At 35.6% G+C, this 15,839-nt stretch overlaps 1 protein-coding gene across 1 annotated transcript in view; it reads left to right on the forward strand.

Moving 5' to 3' along the window:
• The first annotated feature begins 15,429 nt into the window (after positions 1-15,429).
• LOC311619108 (uncharacterized protein) overlaps positions 15,430-15,839 on the forward strand; it is a 459,679-nt gene continuing 459,269 nt past the window's right edge. The window contains exon 1 of the mRNA XM_084877081.1: positions 15,430-15,439. The gene's annotated coding sequence lies outside the window, so the exon portion shown is untranslated. The remainder of the gene's footprint in view (positions 15,440-15,839) is intronic.

Here is a 15,839-nt window from a genome sequence, read left to right on the forward strand (position 1 = left end):
GAACATTTGGGGCCCTGCAGAGTTTATATCACAAAAAGAAATGACTCAGTTCCTCTCTGGCTTTCCTTTCCCATACCACTTTGGCTTTGTTTTGTCTGTGTGACCAATTATGTATGTATGTTTGATGTGTACAAGTAAACGGAAATGTGCTTAATACACTGAAATGATTAGGCAATTATTGTTGAGTACTAAAATGAAAAAAAGTCTGAGATATCTCAGCAATATGATTCTATTATGTAGTTCAAGTTGAGTGTTTTTGTTCAGTTGTTTGTTTCTAACGTGCTTAGGACAAAATTAAACTATAGAGATCAATACTGTAAGGATAGCCAAGTGATTGTTAGCCCACCTGTATCTTAAGCGAAATTATGACAGAACACAAATTAAGAAAATGAATGAGCGATTCCCCCTCTGTTCAGCTGAGGGTGTCACAGGAAAACGTTGATTTACAAAAATATAACACTAGGCACTCTTTAAATAATTGGCAATAAATAGAACTGCACATATTGATTACTGGAAGTAAAATTCATAGACTGTTAGCTACAGAAAGAAGTAAAGGATAAAAAAAAATGTAGATGCTTTATCTTAGGTCAACTATTAGGGTCTTTAACCAAGAACCCAGGGCTTTTGAATCATTATCAACATTCTCTTCTCATAATATCACATTATGGTTGTACTTAATAACTAAAATTTAAAAATCACTCTTAAAAATCATTAACCACTGTGAGCATAAATATTAATAGCCACTTATTTTGTGTTTCTGAATTAGACCACTGGTGCTAACAGCCCCTGCCATATAGGAGCTGTGATACATATAGGTTATCTGAATGAATCATAATCATAGGTAATTTTTACCTTCTTCCTTGTGCTTTTCATAATTTCTTAATTTTTAAATTGATTGGGTATTGCTCTGGAAAATTCTTTAAGATCTGATAATATAAATAAATTGTAGGAACAGTCATAAAAATTTTTAAAAAATAGTCTATTAGCTGAAATCACAGTAAGTTTGCATTGAGTTTGAATGTTCTGATATTAAAACTTTGAAGAGACTGATACTGATGCTCAGATTTCTCTATGAAAATGTTAAGCAGTTTGATCTGGAATTAAAGGAAGCTGCCTGAGAAGGTGGTAAGGCTGCACAAGGCCTCATGGGTATGTGACCAGCTTCTTCCTCCTGGAGGTTAAGTTCTCTCCACTCCATCAGGGAGGCCACTAGGAAGCAGTAATGAGCTCTTCCAAGTCATTAGGAAGTCAGCTCAGCCCACCTCCCATATCAATTTCAATTAGCCATATAATACATATTTGGTGGTGTTATTCTTATCCCTTTCCATACTTCTTAATAGGAAATCACACACCCTCAAAATGCTTGAAAAGAATCAACAAATAAGAATAAGTAGTCCCAGAGAATCTGATTTCCATATGCAGGGCTCTGGGGTTAGCTATGTATCCAGTAAAGACTGCCTGCTTTAATGTAACTGGACCAAATGAAATGGAACTTTGGTTTTCTGAATGAATTTCTTTCCAAACTATTTTACCTTGCCAAACTTTATTAACTTTTTTTTTCAATTTCTAAGAGGATAAAAAATCCTGTGTCTTTTTTCACAGCTCACTCTCCTCAAAGATATAACCTCTCTCCTGTTTAGTTCTGAGCATTGCACTCCGACTCCCCAACCTGAGAAAATAAATGAGTGACTCCCCCTCTGTTCAGCCAACAGTTTACTCCAGCTGGCTAGCCTCTCCTGTGTGTATGAATACTGTCAGCAGGCTTAAATTAAGATATTAACTGGCAGTTATTTATTAATTTTCACCAAGAACAATAACCTGATGATATGTCAACTAGTTCGGAAGGGTTTTCACTGACATTTTTCATACTGGACTTAAAAGCTGGGACAGGCAAATGAGAGGAAGCAAAAGTACCAGTGGTGCTTATTGGAGGGGTCCAGCTGGAGCAAAGACTAATGCATTTACTAACACAGAATATGGAAGAAAAGACACACACACACACACACACACACACACACACACACACACACACACCTGATCATACTTTATATCTGCATTTCCCTTTTAAGGTGTCCTTCACAGTATTTGTGGTTATTATCATATTTTTTCTCACAGTATAATTAAAATATAAAGCAGACATTACACTTCCTTTCTTTACAGAAGAGCATGGGTTAAACTATAATTAACTGAGCAAAAGCTATCTCTAGGTATTGCAAAATTTTATAGAAATTATTTCTTTTACTCTTCACAGCAACCCTGTTAAGTGAATAGTGACACCCCAATTTACAGATGTGGAAACTGAGACCAATTAACTTGCCTAGGCCCAGGGTGGCAGGGCCAAGTCAAGCATTCAAGTTTCCTTTCCTCCAATTTAGCATTCTCTGCTGTACAAATGTAAATGTTCTCTAAAAAATAGTGAATACATAACAGAAGAATTCATATCCATCAGGCACAATTTTCTGCCAGAATCACAGTGTTTACCTGAAGGAAAATGTGCTCATAAACAAAGCAGAGAGTGCAGCTGGTGCTTACATCTGGATGATTAACTGGCAGACACAGTATTTTTGCCTTCAATTGCAGACTGAAAGCAGCAAAACTTCATGGTAATGGGGTTTTTCTCACATGGGACAAGGTGATCTGAATGATATAGCAGGGAAAGGCTGCATATGGGAATATATATTTGTTATGTATCTTTTGTAGCTTCTACAATAATGTGCAGTTGAATCCTAAACCTTTCAACATATGAGAAGTTGTGTATCGTATGCATATAAACCTACATGCAAATATACATTTAGCTAAAAAATAGAATATTTGTTTTAGTGAAATATAAACAGTAGTATAAAATATTTATAGTAAAGAGGAGAAGATGCAGGGCTGGGGGAAAATATATAGGGCGAAAATACCACCAAATACTTAACTATAACACTTAGCAATGTCTATAATAACTATTTGAAACTGCCAGATATAGAGCATAAGTTGAATTGTTTATCCAACTTTTCAAAGACATGTTTCTCTCCCATTTTGTCAATTATTGGTGGGGACAACTTTTCTCAACATGATTATTAGTCTCACATTTTATTGTAGAATTATATCAATGGTGAAGGTGTCTTGGTATTTGAAGGACAACTACTCTTAGGAAAGGGAACGTCCCTTACCATCCTCTTAAGGAAATGCTGAAGTGACAGACCAGGCTATGCCTTTTCCAGGAGCACTGTGACTGCACTTACTAGCAAGTTCAGATAATGGTAGTCCAGGGAGAAAAGACTTATAGTAATAGTAACAGACATATAAATGTGGTGCATTGCGTTAGATGTATTTTTAATGACATAAATAAAAACTAGTCTGTAAAATAAAGGCACCTTCTCTCCCTTCCCCCTTATTTGCAAATTAACCATCTGCATAAGCCCAACTGTGGTGGGGAAGTACCCACATGGTATTTCCAGACTCAGTAGTTAGGAATAGGATGCCACGGTGGGATATTGGGGAGTGTGTTAGTCAAAGGAACAGAATCAAAAGTATGTGTTATACTGTATATAGTTAGAGATTTATTTTGAGGAATTGGCTCATGTGAGTATGGAGGCTGGCATGGTGAAAATCTGCAGGGTGGGCCAGCAGGATGGAGCAAAGAAGAGCTGATGTTGCTGTTTGAGTTCAAAGGCTGTCTGCTGGCAGAAATCCCTCTTGCCCAGGGGAGGTCATTCTTCTGTTCTGTGCTGGCCTTCAAAGGAAAGCATGAGGCCCACTCCCATTATACAGGTCTTACTCAAAGTACACCAATGTAAATTTCATCCACCAATACCTGCACAGAGACATCTAGAATAATGTTTGATCAAATATATAGGCACCATAGTCCAGCCAAGGTGATACATAAAATTAAGAATCTCAAGTCCACCCTACATCAATTTGGCACCCCTACGCATCTCCTTTAATAATACTTGATCTCCAAATGTAGTCACTTCTAAGACACTAGAGCTTAGGGCTTCAGTTATGAATTTTGAGGTGACACAATTTATTCCATAGCATAGGGGTAGGCTTCGGATTGTTCCCCATCCTTATTGGCAAAATAATTGGAAGAAGAGGGAAGTTCCTTCTCATTTATTTTAGTTTCTTCCACGTCTAACTAATGCCAACTTCCATGAGTGAATAGGACAAGAGTTGGTTCACAAAACAAGGATTGAAGGGCAGTTCACTTGAATCCAATCAGCAGGGTAGAGATTGAAGAAGCGAACCAAATTAAAACTGTTGGAAGACAGGCTTGTTCTAAAACAGGATAACATATCTAATATACTATTGTTAGGCTATAGGATAATATTTAGAAAAAGACTCCACACATTCTCTTTCAGTAGAAATGGTTTTACTGAAAGCTTATGGTCTGATAAGGTCGGGCCATTTTCCTTGGATCCCAGAGTCCAATAGGAGAAAATGCTGGTAAGTGTTTTAAGTTGTTGGGGATATGGTATTCCACTCAGAAAAAAATACAGATATTCATAACTGTGGATTATGATCTTTTGCCCAAGAGGCTCTTAAATTCTTAGTAGAACTCCATTTCTACCTGAGGAGTGGAGACACCATTAGATCTTAAAGCCTCTGGCCAACCTGAATTGGAACCACAGCAACATGTGGGTTTGGATCTAACAAAGGACCTGGTATTACTGATGGAAGGAATCTCTCTTGAAGAGAGAATATGGATGCCAGTAAGAGAAACTCATCAATTGCAATCCTGGTGGAAATTACTAAATCCAGTTTCACCATGTTAACTTAAGCAGAGAGGTTATGATCCTGAGGGTATCCTTTATCTCCATGTCCAGGAGGTGTTTCTTACCATGATGTTCTTATTCTTATGTCTTGTCATAGAAAACAAAACACCCACTGCCAAAACAAACAAAACAAACAAACAAAAAAAACAAACAAAAAATAAGGAGCTACACCACCACCCTAAAGTATGTCTTTAGGATTTGAATTTCAAGTAGGAGGACATGAGGGTCACAGAATGACACATGACAAGTATTCTCTCCCTGTTGTCAATCCTCTTTCAATAGCATTTCTACTGCCTATCCACACACATGTCCCTACTTATAGTATCTGCTTTAAGATCCAACAAGAATAGACAGTATAAGTAGAATAAAATAAGCTTGCTTTTTAAAAGAATTTCCCATGTTTCACAGTTGTTCTATGTATAGTCACATTGTATATTCTAAAATATATGTTTAACTCTCACATGCAAATATATTTCAACTTTTAAAACTTAAGCTGCATGCTTGTAGTCACTATACATAAATATATATGTTAACAGCACAGTAACATATCCTACCCCCACCAAAAACTAAATAAAGGGCGAGTGAATAAATAAATAAAATTGTTCAGACTGCTGACCTTCCTGTCAACAAAGGTGATGTGAATTACATGAATCTGTTTTCCAGCTGGAGACACGGGTATAGCCAAGAGTATGTTATGCCATTAATACCACTTATGGTACTCAGAGCATCAGCTGTGTTAAAAAGCCAAGCTTGGTGTTACTTGTATTTATGAGGACTTTTAAAAACACACATATACACAAGCTGAATTAATGATACCACATCATAGGTTAAAGATGGGAAATATAAAACTCCCCAAGCAATGTTCTCACCTTTTTAGTGAAGTACTGAAAATACTGTTTTACTGAGATGGAGGAAAAAAGGCTTTAAGCCAAATATCTTGGGTTAGGTAAGCTCACAACTCTTCCTCTGTTACAAATTTAACAGCTAAAGAATTGGAGATTGCACGTGTGTGTGTGTGTGTGTGTGTGTGTGCGCGCGCGCGCGCGCACGCGCATGCTTTATCAATTCAGCAGGTGAAATGAATGTTGGGTTATTTCTGGGATAATGTTGCAAACTTTATCTCATATCCCAACCTTATCTTCCAATGGGAGATTTGGACAAAGGCTACTTTTAAGGTTTCCAGTTTTGTCTCCTTCCTAACACCATGCTCAGCTCACTAATCTTTCTGTCTTTAAGACAACTGGACGATGAGCCATCTGCTCAGTGGGAAATGGATATGGGTTGTTCACATTTTATGTTAGGTATGTGTCAGTTACAAAACAAGAGCTGGGACAGTGTGACAGCATTAATTTTTTTTATGTCATGTGATATCATGTACACATATTTTAAAAGAAGAAAAGCCACATATTTTAGAGTTCATTTGGCTGTTTAGATTTAACCCTCCTCATGTGGACTGTAGTAATAATGGTATTTACAGGAATCTCAGCAACTTGAGAAGGAAATTTTCCCCAGTGAGATGAATGACACCATTTTTCAAAATGATAGAGAGAAAAAGAGGCATGAAATTACTTAGGAATAGTACTGTTGAAATGAGACAAAATTATTTTACCTTACCTTGCATTCCTCCTCTGGAGTTCTCCCATTACCCTTTAACAGAGATAGTACCGGGAAGAAATAGATATTCTAAATAAAAACCGAAATGATATCTTATACTAATTTAGTATCATTATTCCCATTATGATCTAGAAACTGAAAATGGAATGAGCACTCAGAATTTACACTATAACTGTCTGTTATTTACACGAAATTATTTTTAGACCTATTACTCTTATTATAGACATTCACTATGAGTTCGCTTATGGAATGTGATCTCACAGAGTTTTTTAGGAGACTTTTCTGAGATCTCCAAATGAGGTCTCAGAAACATGATTAGAACACAGTCATTCAGTTTCCCAGGAAATGCTGGTTCTTTCCAGAAACATTCTATAAATAAAAAAGCAAAGCTGATTGTCCACAGTTTGAAATAGCTGAGTTAAATTGTGAATATTAATGGATAAATTACATCTTGTGCCAGCTATATACAACTAGGGTTGTATTTATATCTTCCAAGGGTTTGTTTAAAATATGATTTTGCATACAAATGCTGGTATAATTGAGTTTCCAAAATAACTCTTAAGATATTCCACTTGCTACTTCAAGACATTTTTGCCCTGAGAATTCTTTATAGGTAAGATCCACCAAAAGTAAAATTTGTAAATTTATTTGTACCATTGTAGGAAACATTCTATTACTAGTCATTCCAAGTGAAAGAACTAGGTAAGCTGGTGTTTATAAAACCCAGTCTTTAAAGAGACAGCTGGCTGGAATATGGCTGGGTGGTTGGTGATAGAGTTATAGAACCCCTTTGGCAAGAGATTAGAAATGAGGGGCGAGACTGAAGGGCAAAGGAGCCTTCTGAGTACAAAATCAAGGTCAGGACCAGAGTTGACTACTCTTCAGTAAAGAATACTTATGGTTTCTCTATTTGAAAAAGAAATTTTAATTCTGAACTTTATTGAAAAATAGTGAAATAATTCATATAGATGTGTTAAAACTAGGCTAGATAATGACTACATATAGTTTAATTTTTAATGACCTTTCACATGTAAATATATTAATACAAGAACTATGTTTAGATATAGGAATAATAATAAGGCTGCTCTGAAGTTAGACCTAACTTCCTTAGCCACTAGTCTATTGGTAAAACCTTAGCTCAAAGAAAGTAAGGAAATATCTCTATAATCATTGCTCTAATTCCTTTCTTAGGACATCAATTTTCTGGCATTTAAAATTGATGTCCAGTAGCCCATGGGATCCTTTCCACTCTATGTTTTACTCTACGCTAATTATACAGAATCCTCAGTATCTTATGGGATGTTTGTCTTAATAGAAAAGAAAACTTATACCTAGTGCTGGAGAGGTATTTTTTTAGTTGTGATGGTGTTGCCAAATTTGTTTACACAATATGATGGAAATGCTAGAGATTCAGGAGTTACAGTTCTTTTCTAACAAAAATGATGTCTCCTTATACTTTCAAAAAGTGCTTATAATTAATTTATTTTAAATGGTGGTTTCTATGAAAGGGTTCTTTAGACTCTTCTGATTTCAGTGTGAAGGTATTAAGTTTCAGACTAAGTGTTCACTGTAGAATCCATCTGTTATTACTCCAGAGTTCTTTATTTTACAAAGGTTGGTGTCTCCCTAGTTAAATATACCTCTAACTACAACTTAAAATTTAAACTGGTATCCACATGAGCATGAAGGGAGAAGTGAAAGTGTGGATTTTCTATGGACACAGACAACAGTGTGGTGAATGGTCAGAGGAAAGTGGGGACAGGGGCTGGTTGGGAGAGGGCAAAGGAGGGGGGATGGGGATATCTGTACTAGTATAAGCAATAAAAACAAAGAAAAAAACTACCTCTTGACTTTAAGTTGACATAAAATTTTAAGGGAGGTGCAATGCCATAGGCTGGGATTAGTGATCTAGACCAGATGACTGAAAGCGGTAGCTCAGGTTCTGTTGACTGAAGCACTTGGCATCACAGAGTCACACAGTGGCCACACCATTGTGACACTGATGGATCTATGAGCTTCCTCTTTGGTAGTTCAGATGTCATTTCATATACCATGTTCCTCAGTTGAAGATTTTCAAGTACTTATAAATGTAGTTGATGTTAAGAATTCTGCACAGAAAGACTTAATGGCATTTCTGAGAGTCACAAATTATGGGTGGAGTAGAAAGAATGTTCTTATAACATTATCTTAATGCTAAGTATACTGGAATTTTCTTATAAATGGGCATTTCATTAAAAGTTACTTTGTTTTAGCAATTAAAGAATGCGTTATGCCATGACTATGATGTTTTAGAGTACACATTATAAAAAGAATAAAGAATAAGAATTTTCTTAGCTCAATTAAAAAAATGCAATTTTTTTGACCCACACAGATCACATCACCTGAATAATTCAGACAGTTGGCCAAATGGGGTAAGACAAGGTGTTTCTGAGATTTAAGAAGTCTTTCTAGTTACATACTTAGTTTCTTTGAGTTCAGTGAAGAATATTTGGCAACTTGAGTAAGCTCTGTTAATGTGAATGTCAGTTATGAATATTAGTCATCTCAATTTGTGTATAGGGTGTTTTCTGTCAGATCAGTATAAAATCATGTGACAAGATTTGTACATTATACTGACTGATGTTAACTTGTCAGTATACTTTTCCCAAATTATTTTCTTAGCCTATGTTTCTAAAGACCAAAATTTCTGCATCTTCAGCAAACATAAATTGAAGAAAACATAATGTGGAAATTATTAGGGACAGTAAGGTAAAGGGGAAGAGTTCCTAAATTATTTTTTTTGAATTGTATTGAGGAATAATTGGTAATAACAACACACTTTACTATACACAATTCAAATATATAAAATTTAAAGTTTGTTGTTATTTTAAAAGCAGTGCTATAAATTCACATAGTCAAACTAAGTATATAAAATCAAGATAGCCAATGAGTGATAATGTTCTTCCTAAAGATTTTTTTATTGTAATAAGAAATTTAACATAAGAACTACCCTCTTAAATATTTTACTATAGGCACATTGTTATACAGCAGATCTCTAGAATGTATTTGTCTTACATAACCAAAACCTAATACCTATTGAATAGCATTCCCTATTTCTCCTTCCCCAACCTCTGGCAACTATCATCCTACTATCTGATTCTATGAGTCTGACTATTTAAGCTACATTGCATATGTAGATTTGTCTTTCTGTGACTGGTTTATTTCACTTAACATGATATCCCCATATCGTTGCATATTATAAAGTTTTAATGATAGTTTTAATGATAACAGTTTGCTGACTCAGACTTAGCTTAAGTAAAATGGGATGTTCCTGGTTCTTTCCTCATAGCTTGTTACCTCCTTGACTTGACTATGGCCATTACCTATTCCAACCTGCTCTGGGAGCCATATCTTAACTGTGTGTAGATGGCCTACTCATATACCAAATCCACTAGGAAGTTTTGTTTCTAGGCAGAATTCAATATAACCTCATCTGAAAACCAATGGCACTTTGCAGTGCCTTTTACTACAACTACATGCCTATGGTCGGTCTTTACAGTGAGAATGAAAGCTTCTGAAGGCCAAGGTCAAGGTCTGCCTTGTTTTTGTGTCCATGTGGCCTTGCATTTAATGCATGAATGAACATACAATTAATGTCTGTTGATGGGTAGACAAATATGAAATATAGTTCTATACCAGGTCTGAAAAAGTGAATTATAATTTTAAACATTGTGGAAAATCAATGTTACAAACTTTCATAACTGGTGAAAAGCAGTAGGATATAATTAATGGACTACCTGATCATATAATTTTCTAAGCCTTTCCTTGAATTCATAGAACCTTATGTCTGGAAGGAGGCTTGGAAATAATTTTAATCTTCTAGCTTTATAAATTAGAAAACATTGATTCAGAGGATGAAATGGCATGCTTAATGATAATAGAGAGTGGCCACAGTAAGACTAGAACCCAGGTCTAGTCTTTAAGCCTACTTCAGATGCTTTTCTTTTTACTCAGCTGTACTGCCTCCCACATCCTGCCTATTTTGGTCTCTAAATTGTCATGAAAACAGATGCTAGGTCCCTGTCAAAATGTTTGCATATTTCTGGGTAAAAAAGGTGTGTGCATATGTGTGTGTGTGTGTGTGTGTGTGTGTGTGTGTGTGTGTGTGTGTGTGTCTATGTCTGTCTGCATATATTCATTTGCTTGCCTGTTGGAAAAGAAGAAAGGCTATCAATTTATTTAAGTTATATACACCCCTGGTTTATTCATACTCCACAGCAATAGTACAATTGCTGGAAAGCAATTATATATTTTGCATGAGGTTCTTGGCAATGGCAAGAATATATCCCTGTAAAGAATGCCCTCCTGACCTTTTAGTGTTATCCACACTTAATAGACAGAAAGAATTAATGTGTTAAAAGAGATTTCCCTGCTGGGCAGTTGATCAAGTAACTTTTACATATTAAACATGAGTTTTTGTCCCCTTCTGTGCCATAGCAATAATATTAAGACTACCAGTAATAACAATTAAAATATTTCAAGTATTTACCTTTTTTCCAATGAAAAAATATGTAAAATAAATGCCCGTTATTCCCCCTAGGGTAATAGAATTCTTGTTTCACCTAGAACTCACACTAAAAACCCTGTAGCAATATAAACACAGAGAATTACCTTACTTTCAGCAAAGATACTATGTGCAATGAGTAAGGCAATGATATAGAGGTGAGACTAAGTATAAGAGTATCAAAACCCTGAATGGCAGAGAAACCTATATATTAAAAAACTAACAATTAGACCTGAATGATTATAGCCAGCCTATATCTAGAAATGGAAGGCGCCCACTACCTTTGGTAAGGCCTAATTAAGAGAGAGAGAGAGAGAGAGAGAGAGAGAGAGAGAGAGAGAGAGAGAGAGAAGGGTAGAGAACATCTGTGACAGGAAGCTTTAAGCGGGCTTCCTTTTGATAAACCTTTGGGGAAATACTGTGTTTTCTGTCATATATATTCCAAGTAATCTAGCTTTATTTCTTATTTATCTTTTGACCTATGTAGTCTTGTAATGTATCTTATGAAGGAGAACTCCTTTATTTTGTTTTAAATGGTGACATTCATCAATATTTTCATGACAATTATGAAAAATATTTTATATATGGACAAGAGCATGAATATGTCAACAGTGGATTCATGTCTAGAGTTTAAAAGGATGTAGGAGACTGCACAAATCAAATCACTTAACCTTTTGAACCTGTTTCCTCATTTGTGTAATGGTGACAGAATCATGCTTTACAAAGTTGAGAAGTATATGAGAAGAGCTATGTGTAAGTGTTCAGGAAATTGTAGAATATTATGGAAATCCTAGTAACTATTAACTTTGACATTTGCTTCCGGTATTGATAAATTATCTATGGCTGAAAATAAACTAAATCATAGTCATGGACTAAACTTTAAGAAGTCTTAGTACAAGAGTATTTTTGAAAACCAGGGACTTTATCATCAGAAACATTGCATTGCAGAAAGAAAGGAACCTTAGACTTCTTCTGAACCAACTCCTTCATTTTATCACCACCGGAAACCTCTGATGCCAGAGGGAAATGACTTGTCAACAGTAACACACATGGAAGAAGTAGAAGCAGAATATAAAGTATGTAAAACAAAGTGGTAAAGTTGAGTGTTTACATTGTGAATATACATCTTTGGTTTCATTCAAATCATAGTCAAGGAGCTGAAATATGCTTTCAGTTAACAGGTAGTCACACATGCCCTCATTGCTGTTAAGCCCGGCTGGGTTAGACTTATACCGTTCCACTATATCCAAGATCAGAGTAAATTTTCAGTACCAATGTGGGACTAACAAAAGCAGACTTGGAGCAGGAGCCAAAGTCAGGTCCTGGGGCTGGAGGTGATTCACTACAACTCATAAAGAATGATATAAAAGAAGCGCTGAAAGGAAGAGGGCAGAAGAGTTGCTGAGACCTGAAATTAAGTTGCCAAGCATATAGAGGTGATAATGTGGAAAGGGAGCAATGAAACAAGGGCCAGCCAGGGCTGGGGAAAAGCCAGGACAATGGCACTTAGCAGGAAAAGTGAGAGTTTGGACAAAACTATGCCAACAGCTGAGTGCATAAGTCTCTGAAAGAACATGGCCATGAGCTAGTGGGTTTATGCCTACAAATATGTTTCTTAAAGTTTCATGTCTGAATTAGACAACCAGAGACTGAAAGTGAATATATAGTTTGGGGGTAAAAAGACATTAAAAACTTTTTTAGAAAGTGAAATTAAAAAAAAAAATCTTATCTCACAAAATGTGTAAATCCTACCATCTCAACACATTTTTTTGATTGTCAAAAGAGAAATATTGCCTGTCCATTGAAAGGAAGTGTAGTGAAGAATATTAAAATGATTTGCTTATTTTCTTGTAATTAGTTTGCCAAAAGGGATACAATATCAGTTCATTAGAGAAATAATTATATGTTTTGCCCCAATTTCAGAGGCTCTTATTTGAGAATCCCAAGTGTTTTGTCTCCTACCTTATCATTTGGTTCTGTTATCTTGGAACTAACACCTTCACAAGGTGTTTATCTTTCTTCTTGCCCCCAGAGCAAAAAGTTTATGTTTTCATAAAACAGCTGCTATGAATGGTTTCTGTGTCTTTTTTACTGCACAGCAGACTGAACTATTTGTTCAAAAGTGACCTTACACATGCGATTGTTTAAATTATAACTGAAGTGAGCAGATTTCAGCCATTAAAAGTTGGCCTGTTTGGTATAGGTCCTTGGTCGGCAAACTGCAGCTCTCAAGCCACATGAGGCTCTTTGGCCCCTTGAGTGTGGCTCTTCAATAAAATACCACAGCCTGGGTGAGTCTATTTTGAAGAAGTGGCGTTAGAAGAAGTTTAAGTTTAAAAAATTTGGCTCTCAAAAGAAATTTCAATTGTTGTACTGTTGATATTTGGCTCTATTGACTAATGAGTTTGCTGACAACTGGACTGTAGGCTAAAACCTGCACCACTATCTCCTGGCCATGGATAACACACACCTTGCAGCTACCAACAAATTCAACTCACTGCCACCCTTCTGGGTTCTGTGACCCAGAGCCCTCTCACCATACTGATGAGCAAAATCACTAGACATCTCAGGTCCCTGACTGATTCTCTTCTCCCCCTAGAGCTACCTGCTCTTTTCCTTTTCTAGATGAGGACCCTATCCTATTTTCTCTGGAAGGCCTCATGCCGGGAGGGACTTTCCCCTGCATGCAAACTTGTCAAATTTCTCTCTAAATAAATCAATTTTAATCTTCTAGTTTTATATATTATGTGTTAGTGCGGGTAGGGGGTGGGGGAGAAAGTCTAGGCATCATTTTTCTTGTAAACCTGCTTTCTAAGCTCTATGTTTTAATTTAATATAACTATTGATTAATTGTTTTCAACATAAGAATGTGTAGTTAGGGATAGAAGTGAAGACTGGGCTCATTGACAATGTCTTACCACTTACGACGTTGGTATCTCATCAGACAGAGTTCCCCACAGCCTCTGTGCTTGTGTAACTCCAAATATTTGCATAAACAAATCAATCATTTGGATAATTTTTTCTACACGATACTAATTATTGAAATGCTTCTAAATCCCTGCTTGTCATAATGATTTGCACAAGGAGTACTGACTTGGAGTAATGTCAGAAAACATGAAGCCTAGTGCATATTCATAGACATATTTTTAGTTGTCTGGACAGGAAGAACAACATCTAGCTGATTAGTTGTGTTTTAGTAGAATTTTGGAAAGAATAAATTACCCTATGCCTTATGACTGTCCTGATACCTGCTATTTATAGCTCTGTTCTGGGCAAAGAACATAGAAACAGAATAAATTAAATGTTCTCCAGGCCATTGTGTTTGGATATAGTCATATAAACATTTATATAAATATAAAATCAGTACTGATAAAAATGAAAAGTAATTTTCCTCTTTCATTTTTGAATAATGAAAATTATTATTTGAGACCTGAACCTTCTTCTTTTACTGGCTGAGAAGAAAAGTTCATGGCTTTTAAGCACACGGTAATTTGAGTGGTAAATTGTGTCAAAATGTATATCCCCAATTCCCTCCTGACTCCTAGCATATTCCACCCCCTGACATCTTTAACTAAATTTTTTATTGTGGTAAAATATGCATAACACAAAGTTTACCATATAAGCCATTTTAAGTGGACAGGTCAGTGGCATTCACATTGTTATGCAACCATCACAACAATCCATCTCCAGATATTTTCTTCTTCCTAAACCTAAGTTCTATACCCATTAAATGTTAATTCACTGTTCTCCCTTCCCTCAGCCCCTAGTAATCACTGTTCTACTTTCTATATATTAATTTGCTTATTTTTTTTCTTTTTTTTTCTGGTTCATTTTACTTAGCACTAATGTCTTTATAGCATCCATGTTGTGGTATGTGTCAGAATTCCACTACCTTTTAAGGCTGAAGAATATTCTATTATATGGATATACTACTTTTGTTTACTAGTTCATGTATTGATAAACATTTGGATTGTTTTCCACCTTTTGATTTTGTCAATGATGTTGCTGTGATTATCAGTGTGTAGATATCTATTTAAGTCTCTACATTCATTTTTTGGAGTATAACCTCAGAAGTGTAATTGCTGAATTTATGATAATTCTATGTTCCAATTTTTTCATAATTCTTTAATTGTTTTGTTTGGGTCTGTAACTGGACAGTTTCTTCATAGGATTGCTTTGTTCTTAATCCTGTTAAAACTCTTTATGGAATAATTTAAGCTATACAAGTTAAAGCAATATTTGCAATTAATGATTTTAGTCATTCAACAAATATATAACAAACATATGGTAAGCATTTAGAATAGCCAGGTACTTTTCTGTAAGTAAGTACAGAGACAATATAATTCCAGCTGATAGGTATATAAGAAAATAGAAAGGTAATGTGATGGAAAATGGCTAGGACTACTTTACTTTGGCTTTCCAAGGAAGGTCTCTTTGAGGAGGATAAGTTTGAGCTTAAGAAATCTACGTAACAATAAGGAGCCAACTATGCTGGGAAGAGTATTCCAAGTGGAGGGAAGAGCAAGTGCAAAGGTTCTTTAGTGAGAACAACTCAAGCCAGTGTAGACATAGTCCATTGTACAAGGATTGAGTGGAGGGCTAGTGACAGTTTTATAAGAAATTAAACTAGAAACCAATACATAGCATTAAGCAAGAAGTACATGATCTAACTTACAATTAATATGATCCCTCTAGTTCTGTAGGGAGACAAGAGAAAAAGAAACCAGATAGGTGCTATTTGAGTAGTCTAGGAAAGAGATAATGTTGGATTAGATTAGATTGAAACTAGTGGTTGGGTACAAAGAAAAAGGAGAATTTGGACTCTTATATAATTTATATTTAAACAAGATGGATAGTTTCTCTCACATGTAAAATATGTCTAGAGGTTTTTAGACTGCTCTGTGGTAAAAGACCTAAGATCTTTT

The sequence above is a fragment of the Pipistrellus hanaki genome, assembly GCF_964339955.1.
Source record: "Pipistrellus hanaki genome assembly, chromosome: 3".
NCBI lineage: Eukaryota > Metazoa > Chordata > Mammalia > Chiroptera > Vespertilionidae > Pipistrellus > Pipistrellus hanaki.